This window comes from Canis lupus, chromosome 9 (genome assembly GCF_003254725.2).
Source record: "Canis lupus dingo isolate Sandy chromosome 9, ASM325472v2, whole genome shotgun sequence".
Taxonomy (NCBI): domain Eukaryota; kingdom Metazoa; phylum Chordata; class Mammalia; order Carnivora; family Canidae; genus Canis; species Canis lupus.
Window position 1 is genome coordinate 30105465 of NC_064251.1, and position 16329 is coordinate 30121793.

At 35.8% G+C, this 16329-nt stretch overlaps 1 long non-coding RNA gene across 3 annotated transcripts in view; it reads left to right on the plus strand.

Annotated features, from left to right (window-relative positions):
* Nucleotides 1-16329, plus strand: part of LOC112655343 (uncharacterized) — a 211118-nt gene that overhangs the window by 37682 nt on the left and 157107 nt on the right. The window contains exon 1 of one of the 3 annotated variants that reach the window (XR_007412932.1): nucleotides 5289-5387. The exons of the other annotated variants lie outside the window; for them this stretch is intronic. This is a non-coding gene — a long non-coding RNA (uncharacterized LOC112655343). Of the gene's footprint in view, nucleotides 1-5288; nucleotides 5388-16329 lie in introns of those variants that run through there. 3 annotated transcript variants of the gene reach the window in all.

Consider the following 16329-nt stretch of genomic DNA (forward strand, 5'->3'; position numbering starts at 1 on the left):
AAGCATCAGCCACAAATTGTTTTACAGGAAATTTTTACCAAAACCTCAAGAATCTGATAACCTTCATCCTACACAATTGTTCTAAAGGCTAGAAGCAGAAGAAATAATTCTATACAAACTACTTTATACACTTTATGTGAGATACTCTATATACTTTTTTATATACCAAGACTCACATAACTAGTATAACTTAATATAAAAAGTGGACATGAAGACTAAAAGCAAGTAATATTGTAGACCAATTTTACTTGCAAACAAAATGCAAATATCCTATGTAAAATTTTATCTAACTAAATCACAATGACATAAAGGTTATTCTAAGATCACAAGAATGTTATTTTTACTACAATTCCTAGGATCATGACCCCAAACTACCAACATGAAGGAGATATTGTAAACAGACATGGTAGTATTAGACCTTATTCTTTATATGATCCTATCAACTGCTTCTTGTGTAATAATTTGGAAGAGTTTGTCAGTAGGGATCGGTTTTAATGATTACAACTTACTATTCTATAGCTTTTGGGAATATGTATATACACACACACGTATATATGTATACATACATATAGATATATATGCATATAAAATTTATCCTCAAACCAATCTGTAGTGAAACAAAGAAATTGAGGATTTGGAAAATTCACTGAAAATGAGGAGAATAGTTTTAATGGATTGCTTCATGTCAATTATCCAGCAGAATGACCTTGAAGTGCTTGACTCAGATTTCAGATTTACATTTTTCCCTTTAACATCCCCACCCATTCACATCTTGGGTGGTTTCAGATAATGCAATGTCAATGTGTGTTACAGTTTCATGAATACACATTAAGACATATTTACTAAAGTACAGTTCTAGAGGCAGAGCTTCAATAATAAGGACATTATACCTTCAATGTTATGAATATGCTAATTCTGCTATAAAAAATCAAGCAAGGAAACCTAATTTTATGTTTAAAAATAAATGTGCAAAACAAATCTGTTGAAACACATAAATACAACTGGATAACTAGGAGAATATTTTGCATAGTAAGGATACCTCCTGAGACTGAGGTTCGTATTATAAAATTCATACTATAAATTCCAGGTACCACACTGCATTAAGGGACTTCAAGAAGAAGGTCAGGTTATGAGTTTTAGGGCAATGTACATTAATCCCTGCTCTGCTTACTTCACTGTTACATTGTGAATATCACCTGATATTGTGTCACCAAAAAAAATTCCTCATGTTTTGTTTCTGCTCTTTAACCTTTCTCTGAATGAAGAGAAACTCGGGCAGTGTAGTAACTCAGTTATTATACATGAAATAGTCTGTTTAAGTGATGACATATTTGAAGTAATATATGAAGTCATGGATACACTCACATTGTGGCATGCCAGAGGTAAAATGATATAAAAGTTATTTTGTGGCTACATATACTCATGTTACAATTCATGCTCCTGACTCTGGATCCATGTAATAGGGATGTTCTTGGCACACTGGTCAGTCATAGTGTTTATTAAGTCATCAATCACATAGTATGTAGCTAATTTTTTTCTCTGAATGTTAAGGCATATGAGGACTTATTATGACTCTTGTTTTCTGCATTCTGGTCATAAGCAATTACTTAGTTTCCCTCTCTACCTTTTTTCTTATATATATGTACATATTACATTCCTCAAAGGGCTTTATTCTATGATTGGATATATGTCTAGTTCTTGCAGTGAATTGTGAGTATAAGTGCTAGATCTCACCCTCAGATCAGACGTATCTGGTAGACTTTTCCCATGCTTTCATCCCCATCTGCTAACTAAATTTCTTTAGAGTCAGAAGATGATGGAACCATAGGATGAAAGCAGTCTTATCCTTGATTCATTATTTGGAGGTGAGATACTTATAGGACATTTACCCAGTAGAGCTCAACAATCTACCTATGACTACAAAGTGAGCAATAAATAAATATTTTTTTTGTGCTAAGACTATGATATTTTTTTGTTACTTAGTACAGAAAATTACCCATTTACTAATCTCCCTTCCTCTCTTCCTTCCTCTCACTTTCAACTCATGTTTATTGAACACCCACTAGTACACATTATAAACAGAGATATGCATTATAATCAGAGACAGAGATGAGAGTCTCAGGTTCTGTCTTCAGGCAGCTCCAAGTAGCATTAAATAATGGTGAAGAAACCAAAAATTACACTTCATTTTGATGAATGCTGTTACAGAGTTATCCCTAAGGATGTTGGCACACTTGAGGGGATGCTGCCTCACAAAAGTGATGCTTAATTAGAATGTTAAAAGGCAGGGATGATTTATCCAGAAGAAAGGAGAAGAAAGGCATCCCAAGCCCAAAAAGAGCAAGTATTCCTCAGAGTTCCCACCAGTATATCTTGGGATTTTCTTTTCTTCTGGATATTTGCTCAAGACTACAACCTAGTAGTCATTCCAGATCACTATTACCTTCTATCCCCCATAGCCAATGGATCACCCAGTCCTGCTGTTCCATCTTCTTAATGCCTATTGGACCCATTTCTTCCCATTCAATCTTCTGAGAACTTAGTATGGATGATGTACATCTCTCATCTTAAAGGTTTTGTAATTGTTCTTTAAAATTCCACTTTGGGCAGCCCCGGTGGCCCAGTGGTTTAGTGCCACCTTCAACCTGGGCCTGATCCTGGAGACCCAGGATCGAGTCCCGCATTGGGCTCCCTGCATAGAACCTACTTCTCCCTCTGCCTGTGTCTTTGCCTCTCTCTCTCTCTCTCTCTTTCTCTGTGCATCTCATGAATAAATAAAATCTTAAAAAAAAATAAAATAAAATTCCACTTTATCACTTTCCAACAGTGTTCCATACAATAGTCAAAGCTGTCTTACTAAAATTCAAAGATGCCCATATCTCTTCCATAGTTACAACTTTTAAATGACTTCCCATTGCCTTAGGGGAGAAAATCCAAACTCTTCAGGTATGTAAGTATGCTTATGCTGTGATCTCAGCTCAATTTGCTGACATCATCTTACCACATGCCATCACACGATGTGCTCTCTTGTTAAACCCATTCTCTGTGCTTAAGCCTAAAATGGCATCTCTACACCAAAGTATTCTATAACTTCTGTATGTAACTGATGACAAACAAAATGCAAGCTATACAGCTTTAAAGTGGATGATGTACAAGAGGTGCCTGGACAAAGGAAAATGCATTCTATTGAGAGCTATGCTATGAAAAGCCTCTTAAGCTAAATTAAAGAATCCAGACATCCACAGACTTCAAACAATCCCTGGGACTTGTATCCATGTCAGCGCTAATCCCATATAAGTTGCTGATTGTTAGGAGACAACCTTGTCACAAAGCATTCTTTTTGGAGCTCTTGGTTCAGGTATCTTCATGCCATGTCTTTGGAGTCTGGGTTTTTGTTGTTATTTTCAGATCCTGAAAGAAGTTTGTGCTTACTTTTCCCCAGCTCCCTCTTATTTTCTTCTCTCTCTAACAGAAATAGTTCTCTCTCTAAGAAAATAGTTCCAGCTGCCAACAAATTAGTTGAGGTCTAAGATATCGACTGGACTTTCTTGGCAAGAAGGCAACATTGCTTTGGGTTTAAAAGTACTCTGCTCTCCTAGCCCATCTCTTGGTTTCTACACTTGATCTTAGCCAAAAGGCCGAGAAGCAATCATTTCTTGGTTTCTCATCTCATCTTTGGATGTACTGAGTTGACCAGAGTCTACTCCAAAAACCTTGTTGACTTAGCCCTTTCCTACCTTGGTTTACTTTCTCCATGTTGCTAGTCAGAGGACTAAGATTTCATGTGGGATGAGGTGTTGGAGGATAATACAAGTATTTTGTGGTTTTGAGGTTATTTTTTGGGGGAATGCTGGTCTTGACCTAGTTTTAAGGTAAGTCCAAAGCCTGGTTAGTTCCCCTTCTTGGACATCTGATTATGTCCATTCTTCAACTATGTCCCTTATGGGGGTTCTTGTGTTCCAAGGCTGCATGGGAATCCACCCTAATCACTGTAGGGCCAGGTACAAGACAACTAGGAACCACCTTCTATGGCCTGGAGCCTGTAAAATTATTCAAATTAGATAATCCATGAGGAGTTCATGAAACCTAGCCAACCCCACCTGGGTTGCCATACAGAAACTGCCTCCTATAGCTCCAGCTTGCTGTTTGCTTGTTTCCCACTGCATCCCCCTGTATGGTTGTCCTAGAAGCCTTTCCCTGTTCAGAACCATAAGTAGAAAAGAGTTCTGACTTTCATCTATTGGACTATCATTGTGCCATCAACAAATAAATAAATAAATCTTATGAAACATATGATAATAGGAAAGTATGCTTTTCTTAATTAGAAGATTAATGTTCTTTTTTCTTAAATATTGTATTTATTTATTTATTTATTTATTTATTTATTTATTTATTTGAGTGGGGGTAAGCAGAGGGTGAGGGAGAAGTGGACTCCCTGCTGATCAGGGATCAGGATGTGGGGCTCGATCCCAGGATCCTGAGAACATGACCTGAGCTGAAGTCAGAGACTTAACTAACTGAGCCACCCAGGTGTCCCTCCAAGATTAATGTTGTAAACCAATTTTTACTAAAGCTCTGCATAAGGTGTTCCTGAGGACTGCTCAGGTTTGCCGAAACACTTACGCTTTGTTTCTCATATGACTTCCCTTTCATATGGTTCTTGCAGTAATCCCACCAGGGATTAAAAACAAAGTCACTATACACCGCAGGAAGGGATACCAATTTTTCTGTGTCCTTAATCACAAGTGTTATCAAATTATTATCAATTCACCCTATGTCTTGGCATATTAGTGTAGGGTTTGTAAGCTGACAAGCATATGCACAAGCACAGAGATTTGGGGACAAAGTGAGACGTGGAGAGTTTCAGGTTCTTCTGTAACACTAGTAGTTAGCATCAATGATATGGTACAGTTAGACATTTTGTTTTTAAAATTTTGTATCTCTTTGTTCAGTTGGAACTAAAGGATTTCTAGGGGAAGGAAGGTTCTGTTTTAACAGCATAATAGGTGGATAAATACAAGTAGGCTACCAATGAAGTACATAAGATTAGGCAAAGCCTAGGAAAATTAAGACAGTATTTTGTAGGTAACTAATCAAAGTTCATACTGTTTTTTTTTTCAAGGCTATAAGAGAATTCTGGAAACATTTATTTAGGTTAAGAAAGCACTGAGCTTCTGCAACTCAAACCATCACTGGATTGAAAATATCTCCCAATACAGTAAAATTGTTTAAATTATGGGTAATGAGCAAATAATCGAATAGACTTTTATAATATTCTGGGTTCTAGAGGATAGTATCCTGTACATAGATAGATGACTGAGAGGAAAATTCCTCACCTGTACCATCAGAAAATGCTCCAGAGAAGAATTAAAGTAATTTCTAAGGCAGTAAGTGGTTTACTTTTAATTATAGCTTAAAATGTCATTCAGCATGGGTCTGGAAAAGGAATTCAACTATGCAGTACATGAGGTCTAAAGATTAGAGGCTGAGTGGAAAATTCTAGAGGGTCCTGAGGAGCCAATTTTTATCCTGAAAGGTAATTTTTCTAGTATGGTATTTAACATACGGAAGCAAAACAAAACAAAACAAAACAAAAAACTACAGAGAGGAAATTCAGTGAAAGTCTTTTCAGTGTTTGCCATTGTTTGTTGCTCTTTAAGCAAATATTTATTAAGCTTTATTTTTATAGTGTATCTCATTTGAAAGTAATGATAATGCTATAGAGAAAATATTTTCTTTTGTTATTTTCAAGGATAAAATTGTATTCAGGAGGTTAAGTGGCTTTGCCAGAGTTACATTACTAACACGTAACAGAATCAGAACTGAATTCTGAAAATACAATGCACTTTCCATGACATCATGCTGCAGTAAAGACAGAAAGGAGTCTCACACCAATGATCCCTGGTAACTGTAAGCTACCAAAGCACCTAGGAAGTCTAGAGAATGTATTCTGTAATGAGATCTTATTTTTTACTGGGGTGTTTAGCATCTGAACTATAAATAATTGGATTATGTTTTATTGGCTGTATTTTTAAAAATCTTTACTTTTACAAAAACTCCTCATGTAAACATCAGCCTCTATGATAAGATAAATCAAGGGGAAGAGTTTTTGCCTACAGAGCCAGCATTTTAAGAAGCATATACGGTGCTATGGGTTAGAGGTAGTGGAGAATTATGAAGGGGGTGACATTTAGAAGAATGTCAGAGAAAGCTGATCCAGCCTCTTTTTTTCCCCAACATCTGATGGGGGGAATTCCTTCTGGAATCCTCCTCCTCCAAAGTTACAGAGGATGATCTATTTGAATAACACTTTCTCCACCTAGCCATATTATGGGCTTCTTCTATGCTCACTTTCTATTTTATTTGCACTTCACTACTACTATTCATAGTTTTCTTACTGAAAATGGGAGCCTTTTTAAAATTATGAGCTCTTCTAGCCTTATGGAATAATAGTGAGCAAAGGGATATATTGGACATGAGAAAGGAAGGCAGGAGTAAAATTTAGGAACTAAAATTCAGTGATTTAGAAATGCAAACAAACTAAGTTCCACAGCATTCAAGTTAAATTACACTTTTAATGTGGCTTTTTATGGCTATAAAAAGTTATTTAATGATCTTATTTAAGCATTTTGAATGGAAGTAGGAGTGATATTAATGCATTAAATATGAACTTTTATTTGAATTCATTCTTCAAAACGATACTGAATTTTTTCATAAAATGCTACTACATTCAAATAACTAAAATGATCATGAGCTAGGTCTTAAATATGCATATAAGTTAATAACATAAGCCCATAAATGACTAACGAATGGTGAGGAGATACTACAGAAAACTCATCTATGTAATGATAGCACCAGATGATATCTGAGAGTCATCAGTTTAATGTTTTTCTTATGATTTCACTACCAATTAACCATCACTTTATTATCACTAGAAGTAATGCTAATGGGAATTATTATTTAAATGTGTGAACCAAACGCAGATACTATAAGCAAGCTCCAAAGATGTCTCAATGGCTTTTATGCATGGGTGACAGAGCACTGCAACAGGTATGGCTCTTGCTGTTTCATTGCATTTGGCTGCAGATTTATTAATCACACTACTATAGAACTAATGATGATACTATTTTGGCTAGGGGAATAATGAAAGATTTCACAGAATGACAGACAGAAATAAAAATTTTGTATGTAGAAAGGATATAACTAGCTAGCTAAAGTTTTAAAATACACCTTTGAATCACTGTAGTATTAAACCAAGAGACATATGTGTCCTTGAGTTCTAAATACCATGCTAGGGTCATTTGTTATTTTATTGGAAAGTCATCTTATAGAGGCACCTGGGTGGCTCAGTCAGTTAAGCATCCCATTCTTGATTTCAGCTCAGGTCATGACCTTAGGGTCCTGAGATCAAAAGCCCTGCATTGGGCTCCCTGCTCAGCAGGGAGTCAGCTTGAGGATTCTCTCCTTCTCTCTCTACCCCTTCCCCTGCTCGCACACCCTCTCTTTCTCAAATAAACAAATAAAAAAAAGAAAGTCATCTTATATTAAAGTTAGCTAAAATTCATCTTTAGTTTTTGGTTTATTTAGTTTGTTTTTAATTAAGTTGTCCTTAGAAGTGTCTTAGTAGTGTAGAAAAGGATATGAGCTTTGGAATTACAAAGCTGAGTTGGAAACTGAGCTTGTCTCTAACAAATGGTATGACTTTGGACAAGCAACTCATCCTCTTTGGGTTTTAATGTTTTCGATCTTCAAATTAGGGATGAAAAGCCCTATTTATAAGACTGAAAATTAAAATATAGTGTGCTTGGTTCTTTGCCTGATATATTATAAATAGTGCATCCTAAGTATTGGTGCATTTCCTTTCATGTTTTATAGCAAGAACTGCATATATATATATATATATATATCCTTTTATAGAGCTTAACACAGCAATACAATAGATGTGTCTGCAAGTGCTTATTATTCCCATTAATACTAATCCCCACATTACTGCATGATGGGAACAGCAAGAGAAATTGAAATTAGCTAGTTGAAAAATCTTCTTTGTCTATACAAGATTGCTCTAAGTGGCTTCCATCTACTTAGAAAAATTATGTTGATCTGTTGTTTTAATTCTCATGATGTTTTATCACAGAATGCTGTATCACTTTGCTTTTCTGAATGGGGATGTCTTAGATTCGGCAAGTAGGATGCATAAAGAATCCCATGTAGAGATTTAGACTCATAAAAATCCATAGAGTTTTAAAAATTTTGTCCATATATCACTCATATTTTCCAGTTCTGCATTTTACAAGTCTATAATAATCTCATGCTCCTTTCCTAGACTAGATATATATCCACAGGTATATCCCTAGGAAACACATTTTTAGAATATCCCCCTAAATGTAAACAGGTTAGCAAATGTTTTCAACACATCCCCTCAGTCACTGGCCCTACACTTGCATCTGGATAGTCCTTATTTACTCTTAAGGCTCTCTATTCAACCATTACCTTCACCAAAAGGCCATTCTTCATTCTTCACTTGCCAATCTAGATACTATGCCTCTGCCCTCACTGCTTTCTTAGCATCTTGTCCATAATTCTACCCCTACTGAAATTATTTCTTGGCTTGCATATTGCCCTCATCAGATTGTACCTTTTATTACTTATTTACAGCCAGATATCAACTGGTATCTGATACAGTCAGTATTCAGCAAGTGCTGTTAGATGAATGGACTGGAAGATTTAATGAAAGAAGATGTGATGCTCATGTCACTCAATTCCCAAGCACAGGACCATCTGTCTCTGCCCAGTTCAATATAATGATAGTGGCTAACATCAACAAAAGACTTACGATGGTCTGAAATTGTGCCTGGAAATTTATGAACATCATTTTATTATTCCTATGGGATAATATTAATAATATCGGTGCCATTTTAGAGACAAAATTAAGTTTAACAATGTTAAATAAGTTGTCTGAGATGGCACTACTTGTTTGGAACCCAAGTTAACTTGGCTCTGAAATGTGTGCTCTTTCTACCCTACCACAATGCCTTCCTTCTTTTATTAAAACTCCACAAACTCTATGGATATAATTTGGACATCCGCATATTTATAAAACATGAAAAGCACAACAGTTCTCTTCTGTTTTGATCCATATAATGATTTTTTAAAGGTAGAATCCCACTGTAAGAAAAAAAAAGAATGTGAAGCCTTCCATACTTATTTTATCTGTGGCTGTGCCTTTCATTTTAGCGAACTAACAATCCAATTGGTAAAATGAGGTATTTTGTTAATCTAACACTATGGGTAGTCATTGCCTTACTTGTCACTTGCTATTTTCTACTTTACAAATAAAGAATAAAAAATGGAATCATTGTACTCACAACTCACATTAAGCATTAGATAAAGGACAGTTTTTACATGGTGATTCCAAAGGTTGTTCAGAACCTTGTAATACTTCAGGATATTCACAATGACAATACTCTACATTGTGTCATAGGGGTAAGAGATAAAGGAATTATTTTTAGTTGTTGAAATTCCATTCCAGCTAACAGCTCTTATACTAACCCTGCCTTTTAAAAATACCCCAAGCCTTAGTTCTTTTAATTACTTACACACACACACACACACACATACACATGTTTATCACAATTCACAAATATATAGTTATTTAGAGAGAAGGTATCTTCTCTTTGACATTTTTCAATCTTATTGAGTAGTACTCACAGCAGGAAATCCACAGGCATTTGTCTTCAGTGCAATCATTTGTAACCTGTTTGGATAATTGAACTGTCAACTTGGCCCCAGCCAGGATCCCCTGGCCATTAGAACATTTGTTTGCTTTGTAGTAGTCTGTGCTTTCATTTTAATATGCCTTGTTAGTGCAAATAGCATTGCCTCAAAACTACTATTAAGGAGAAAAAATGCTCTGTGCTACACATGAGAATAAGCTGCCAAAATAATGTATATGTAATTGGAATGATAAGTAATCTGTCACCAAATCCAACATATCAGTTCTCTCTTACCAGAAATCTCTAGCCTGACTTTCTTATGCTTCAGCTGTCTTAGTTAAGCATAAATATTTTAAATTTTAATTTTTCCACGTGTAGTGTATTGATGTTTTGTGACCTGATTTGTTCCAGAATCCTACCAAGAGATATTCACAGCTGGATGGAAATATAATGCATTTATGCAATTCTAAGAATTATTTATGCTTCTTTCGTTGTGGGATGTGTCCTTAAAAAAATAGGATGGTTAAAAATATTCCACACCAATGCACATTAACCTTGAAACTTCTTTTTGTAAATGAATTTTGGGTTCTGTTTGACCATGACTGAGATTGGCAAGCCAAGATTTCAGGAATTTTTCAGAGCACAAGTGGCTCATGTTATCTCAGATTAACCAAGAATAGTCTCAGGTTCTTGCAGAAAGGCAACAGTACGGTTGCTTGTTCAATCAGTCTGTAAACAACAAAGACTAAACCGAAATTTGTAACAAGAAAGGCTTCACTTCCACAGTTTGGGGAGAGAGTTGCTCTTTTCTGACTTCCATCCCTCTTAGACACTTGCTAAACAACATAGCTTCAAGTTTTGTTGCTGGAAATTGCCAAAGTTGCAAAGGCAAGGCCTGATTTCAGTGGAAGAGTAAAGCAAAGAAAGTTAAATGTAGCCTGTTTCTGTTATTTAGAACAATTATCACTTTTTTTTATGGCTCCCTACAGGAAAATTAAAAGGAAACTTCTTGGTTTTTAATCACACATATTAACTATGTAATGCATTCTTCAATGAATACTTAATAAAACACAGTACTTGAGCGATTTGGTTTTTGTGTCTACTCATTTAACATTAACAGTTTATTAGAGAGCTGATATTTTGACCCTCAAATGGCATTTCTAGGCCCCCTAGGAAACCATGTAATACGATACAATTTTTAGATTGTTGGAAAGATAATGTTTATTAAACATAAGCTTAATGAAAACTTTAAATTTAAAAAAAATTTTATGTAACCATTCTCTAGAGCATGGAACTTGCATAATACCTTACCATCCATGAATTATGCATGCCAGTTTTTATAGTCACCCTATTTTTATGTTTATAATGTTTCACCATCGAATCTGCCATAGCTTATCAGGTATCATGGTCTTATACTCTCAAATCATAAGTATGACATTTAATAATCCTTAAAAACTTGAACCACTTTCAGATTTGCACTGCTATTGATGGTTTTTCACATAATAGGAGTGAGGAATTCAAGAGAAGTTTTGGAAAAGGGTAATGTAGAAATCAGAATTTTTAGGATAAACTTCCCTGATTTTTGTTTTCCTTGAGCAGCGGTAACAGCTATGTCTTAGTCTGTGTGGGCTTGTATAACAAATATACCATATACTGTGTGGCTTATAAATAACAAACATTTATTTCTGAAGTTTCTGGAGGCTGGAAAGTCCAAGATCATGGTGCTGAGAGTTTTGGTGTCCACTGAGGGCCAGTCTTCCAACACAGCTGACTTTTTGCTTTAACCTCACATGGTAGAAAGGGCAAGACAGCTCTCTGGGGCCTCTTGTATAGGGATACTAATCCATTCATGAGGGCTCTCCCATCTTGACTTAACCACCTCTCAAAGATCCTACCTCCTAAAATCATCACATTAGAGGACAGGATTTCAACATATGAATTTGGGAGGGACACAAATATTCAGAGCATTGTAAACTGTCACACTAAGGACATAATCTGAGATGAGCTCAAGCTCTCCCTGAAAACCCAGTCCTGAGGGCCACATCAAGTAGCACACAGTCTGAGTAAGCAAGAATTAAAGACCTGGAAGCATTTAGTCAAGTGCAAAGAAAATACTGTTCTTAGAAGGTATATATATATATATATATATATATATATATATATATATATATATATATATAATTCTGGCAGCTTCTCCGAAGTACTAATTCATTCACTTATTTATTCATTAATTCTAATAAACCTTTGGCAAGGACCTACCACGTACTAGTTAGTGAAGATCAGTGCAGGACTTGTGGAAGCAGTAACCTATCAAATTTAAGTTGAGGACTGAGAGAAGATTTTAATGGGCCCCAAATGTGAAGTAATTCTGGAGTATAGGAAGAAAATAGACCAAAAATATATGCAAAAAATATGTTTGAAAGGGCATGACTAGGGAGAGAGGAAGGTTGAGGTTGATATACAGAGCCTGTCATGGAAGAGCAGGTAGTTTACCAAAAATAACTCCAAGTCCAAAGTCATAGTAAGCTTAATGCTGAAGGGTTGTTTTAATATATTCAGCAAATCTTGACTTTAAAAAGAGCAGCAAAACCAGAAACAAGAGCCCTCTAGTTAGGTAGGATCTAAAGTTGAAGTTAGTTGCAGAAGGGGAGATCAGATGTCAAGGGTGGGAGCTCATTAGTTTTAATCACAAGAAAGCCAAGCCAGAAAGAGCAAGATGTGGATGTAAGCTTGCCCTGGGGTATGTCTATCTGCATGTTTGCTTTAGACACACGTTCCCTACTTTTTTTGGAAAAAGGGAATATATTATTTCAGATTATAAAATCATACCTGTTCATTTGCTACAATTTCCTGTATTCTAAAGAGTACAGACTCAACATCCAGAGGTAGCCATTGCTTATAATTAGATGGCTTCCCTTCCCTGAGGCGCTGGCTGCTTCAGACAGGTAAAACACATCCCATATAACAATTTGCTCTCTTTCTTCACTTAACATCACTAGTGGTTTCTTCAATAATATAATTTTCAGTAACTGCATAAGAGAATTTCCTTTTTTAGCCTGTGAAGGCATTCTGTCTCTTTCAAATAACATCTCTGAAAGATCCATGAGCTATAATTGAATCAATCAATCTTCACTTGATCGATTTTATATCAAAGAAAAATATCAGGATCAAAACTCTTTTAGTTTACAAATATAGTTCGTGGATAAAAGTAAAGGGAAAATGTTCCCCTCCCCAAATGTAACTGTACTTTCTATCTTCACTCTGGTTTGCTTTTTACCTCCTTGTTTTTCACTAAAAGTCTTTGCTACAAACACAGGTTTGCCTAGAGTAACTCATTGAGGGTATGACTCCATGGTTTCCTATGATTTTTCAGAATCTTGTCCCCAAAATGACAAGTGCTTCTAGATATAAGCATAAAATGAAAAAAATCCATAATAAAAAATATTTAAAACTATATACACATTTTGTGTATACATAATATTGATGAGGGGCATTTTGAACCCTATATGTAATCTGTGTCTTCTGTTAAAAAGCTTTATTTCTCTATCATGAATGTTAGGTAAACCACAATATTTTCATCAATAAATCTTGCTGCTAATGAAGTATCACCAACTTCTACCCATACTTACTAAAATCTCATGCCAAAATTCTAGAAACAATTTAAAGAATACTCACCCTAAATAGAACAATTTATTCCTTTCAGTCTACATGGTTTAAACATCAAATGCAGCCAGTATTGGATATTTTGCAATGTATTATTACTAACAATAATTTTGGCACTGATATTAATATATATTTAATGGGCCTCTTTGAGAAATGCTATTTTTACTCTTTTAAAAAACACAAGTATTAAACAGATACTTGTAGTGAAGACTACAAGATAGAGAGAAATTCAGTCCAATATCCTGCAGGTCTGTTAAGAACCTTAATGAACTTATCTCCTTGACAACTTGTGATTTAGTTGCCCAGATCCACCTTTGAGAAAAGTGATATTCCCCTGTGTTACTCAAGAGCTAAGATGAGTTTTGGGTTGCCAAAACATTCATTAAAATTTTATGTAACCATTCTCTAGAGCATGGAACTTGCATAATACCTTATCATCCATGAATTATGCATGTCAGTTTCTATATTCACCCTATTTTTACGTTTAGTCTTTAAGTGTATTTATAGAAGGGTTCCCATACGCTCATTATGCTGTAAATATATTTAAAAAGAAGTATACAGTGTCACTGCTTGAAAATAACAACAAAAAAATCTTAAGGAGGGTCAAATTTATATGCATTAATATGTAACCAAAAACCCCTATCTGTGGTTCACCATCAAAAGTTGAAGTCATTGAAAGACATAAACTAGAGATTTACTCTACTCTCTAGTATATACAGTTCCCAGACACTGTAAATTAAAATTTAGGGAGTAAATTTATAGGATTTAAACATTGAAAGTATCAAATTGGAAAGCAGTCCTTAATCTTCAAAGCCAGCAAGAAGAAATCCAAGGTAAGAGTTACTTAAGACAAGGCCCCTTTTATACTTTATATATTCTTTTAAGTCACTGAGCTTATATAATACTGTGTTGGGAGGCCCAAGACAACTCCAGATTCAGTGATTTGCTAGATAAACACAACAATCAGCACAAGATTTATTACAACAAAAGAATAAAGAGTAAATGCAACAAAGAATGAAGTACATGGGACAAAATTGAGAGAAACTAGGCCCAAGCTTACAAGCATGTTCTCCCCATGGAGTCACACATACAGCATGCTTCATTCCTACAGCATCTGATAGTGATGACACATCTGAAGTGTTGTCTCCTAGGAAAGCTCATTCAGTGCCTAAAGTGCCTCAAGTTTTTAATGGAGAAGTTCACATCGTCACCCTCTGGTTAGCATGCACCAAAAATCCAAAATCCACAGAAGGAAAACAGGTGTTTAGCATAAACCACATTGCTTGTACAGTTTAGGTGGAGCAAACCACTCTTTTCTGATTCTGAGAATAGTGGGAAGTCTTCCACATCCAAGTTCCTAGACACAAGCCAAGAGTGAACCTTACAAGCAGGCCTTTCTATGTTAATTCTTCTCTGCACATTTTAGGAAATTAGTTGTTTTCATTCATATATATTTTTATCCTATCACTTATGATTAATTTCATCTTAAGACAAAATGTGTGTCCCAATGCAGATGGGAAGAGATGTGCAGTAACATGTCTTGACACAGAATTACAGAATTTCAATCATACATACAGATTAAATAGATGGAAATAATTTCAAGAGCATAGATAATAGTAAGGGACACCTGGATGGCTCAGGGGTTGAGCGTCTGACTTTGGCTCAGGGTGTGATCCCGGATTTCTGGGGTCGAGTCCCACACTGGGCTCCTTGCATGGAGCCTGCTTCTCCCTCTGCCTGTGTTTCTGCCTCTCTCTGTGTGTCTCTCATAAATAAGTAAATAAATAAATAACAATCTTAAAAGAAAAGAAAGTAAAGTTCTGGTTTGGTTCTTTAACTAGTATCATCCATTCAGTGGTGGAATAGAGGCAAGAGGCAAGGGAGGAGACATTTTTTAGTTTTTATTTTATTTAGGTGTCCTAAATTTAAACTCAGAGCAATATGTCTTAACAAAGAATAAGGCGAACTTTGCCAAGAGGCTTGTAAACTCTCACTGGACTTTGAGTTTATAGTTTCTAGGCAACTTCCTCCAAGATCCTGTTTAAGGTCTCCTGCAATGCATTCTGCTGCTTGAAATGGAAGATTTCCAAGTCTCTAGTCCATGGAGCTTGTTTCCAACTTTTAAGTGCCTAGCAGCCTCTAAAGGCTCAGCTGCGTAAAAGTATTTTTAAGCTGGACCATTTAAACTAATCCTGTTTGAAGAACACTACTTCCTTTTTATTTGGAGAAGTGTGGGCTGCTCCTCAGGCCAATGAATATATGTCCTACTGTACTTGAGAAGTTCTATCTGCTAGGGTGCTATGCCCACACTGGTAATGAAATCAAAACAGGAGGTGATATGCCAACGGAGAGAACCCTATGTGATTGACATTCAGTTCCTATCATCACCAGAATCTTTTTAACTTCTCTTAGAAATAAACTCATTGCCCCAGAGTTTTATTTCTTAAAGATTATAGAGGCTAATAGAAGTGACTGTCTGTTCTCCTTTAGTACTGAAGAGTCTCCAGGAGACATTTCATTGGTAAACACCTTTAAGGACTTAAAAATTGTCAATACCAAGACCACCACTTCTACCTCCAGTCTGTTCTCCTCCTTGTCTCTGGGTCATTTTCATTCGTGTCTTTTCTCCCAAACTAGCTTTTCAAGCCCTCGGGATAAGATCTTTGTCTTTCCTACCTATTGCATCATTTCATACTATTTTAAAACTTATATCCTGGTAAAAGGAGGACAGGACAGCAACGGTCACTGTGTATAATGTATTTGTTACAGCAGTTAAATGCACTCCTCGGCCAGGGATGCATGTGCTTATACAGCACTCATTAAATCCACAATTATTTCATGCCAACAAATATTTCAGGGAATGTCCTCTGGAATCTTGCCCTAGGTTTATAATTCTCCTCTCTTTCTCAGCTCTTTGACCTTGCCACAACAAACTATCTGCATTCCTGTCCCC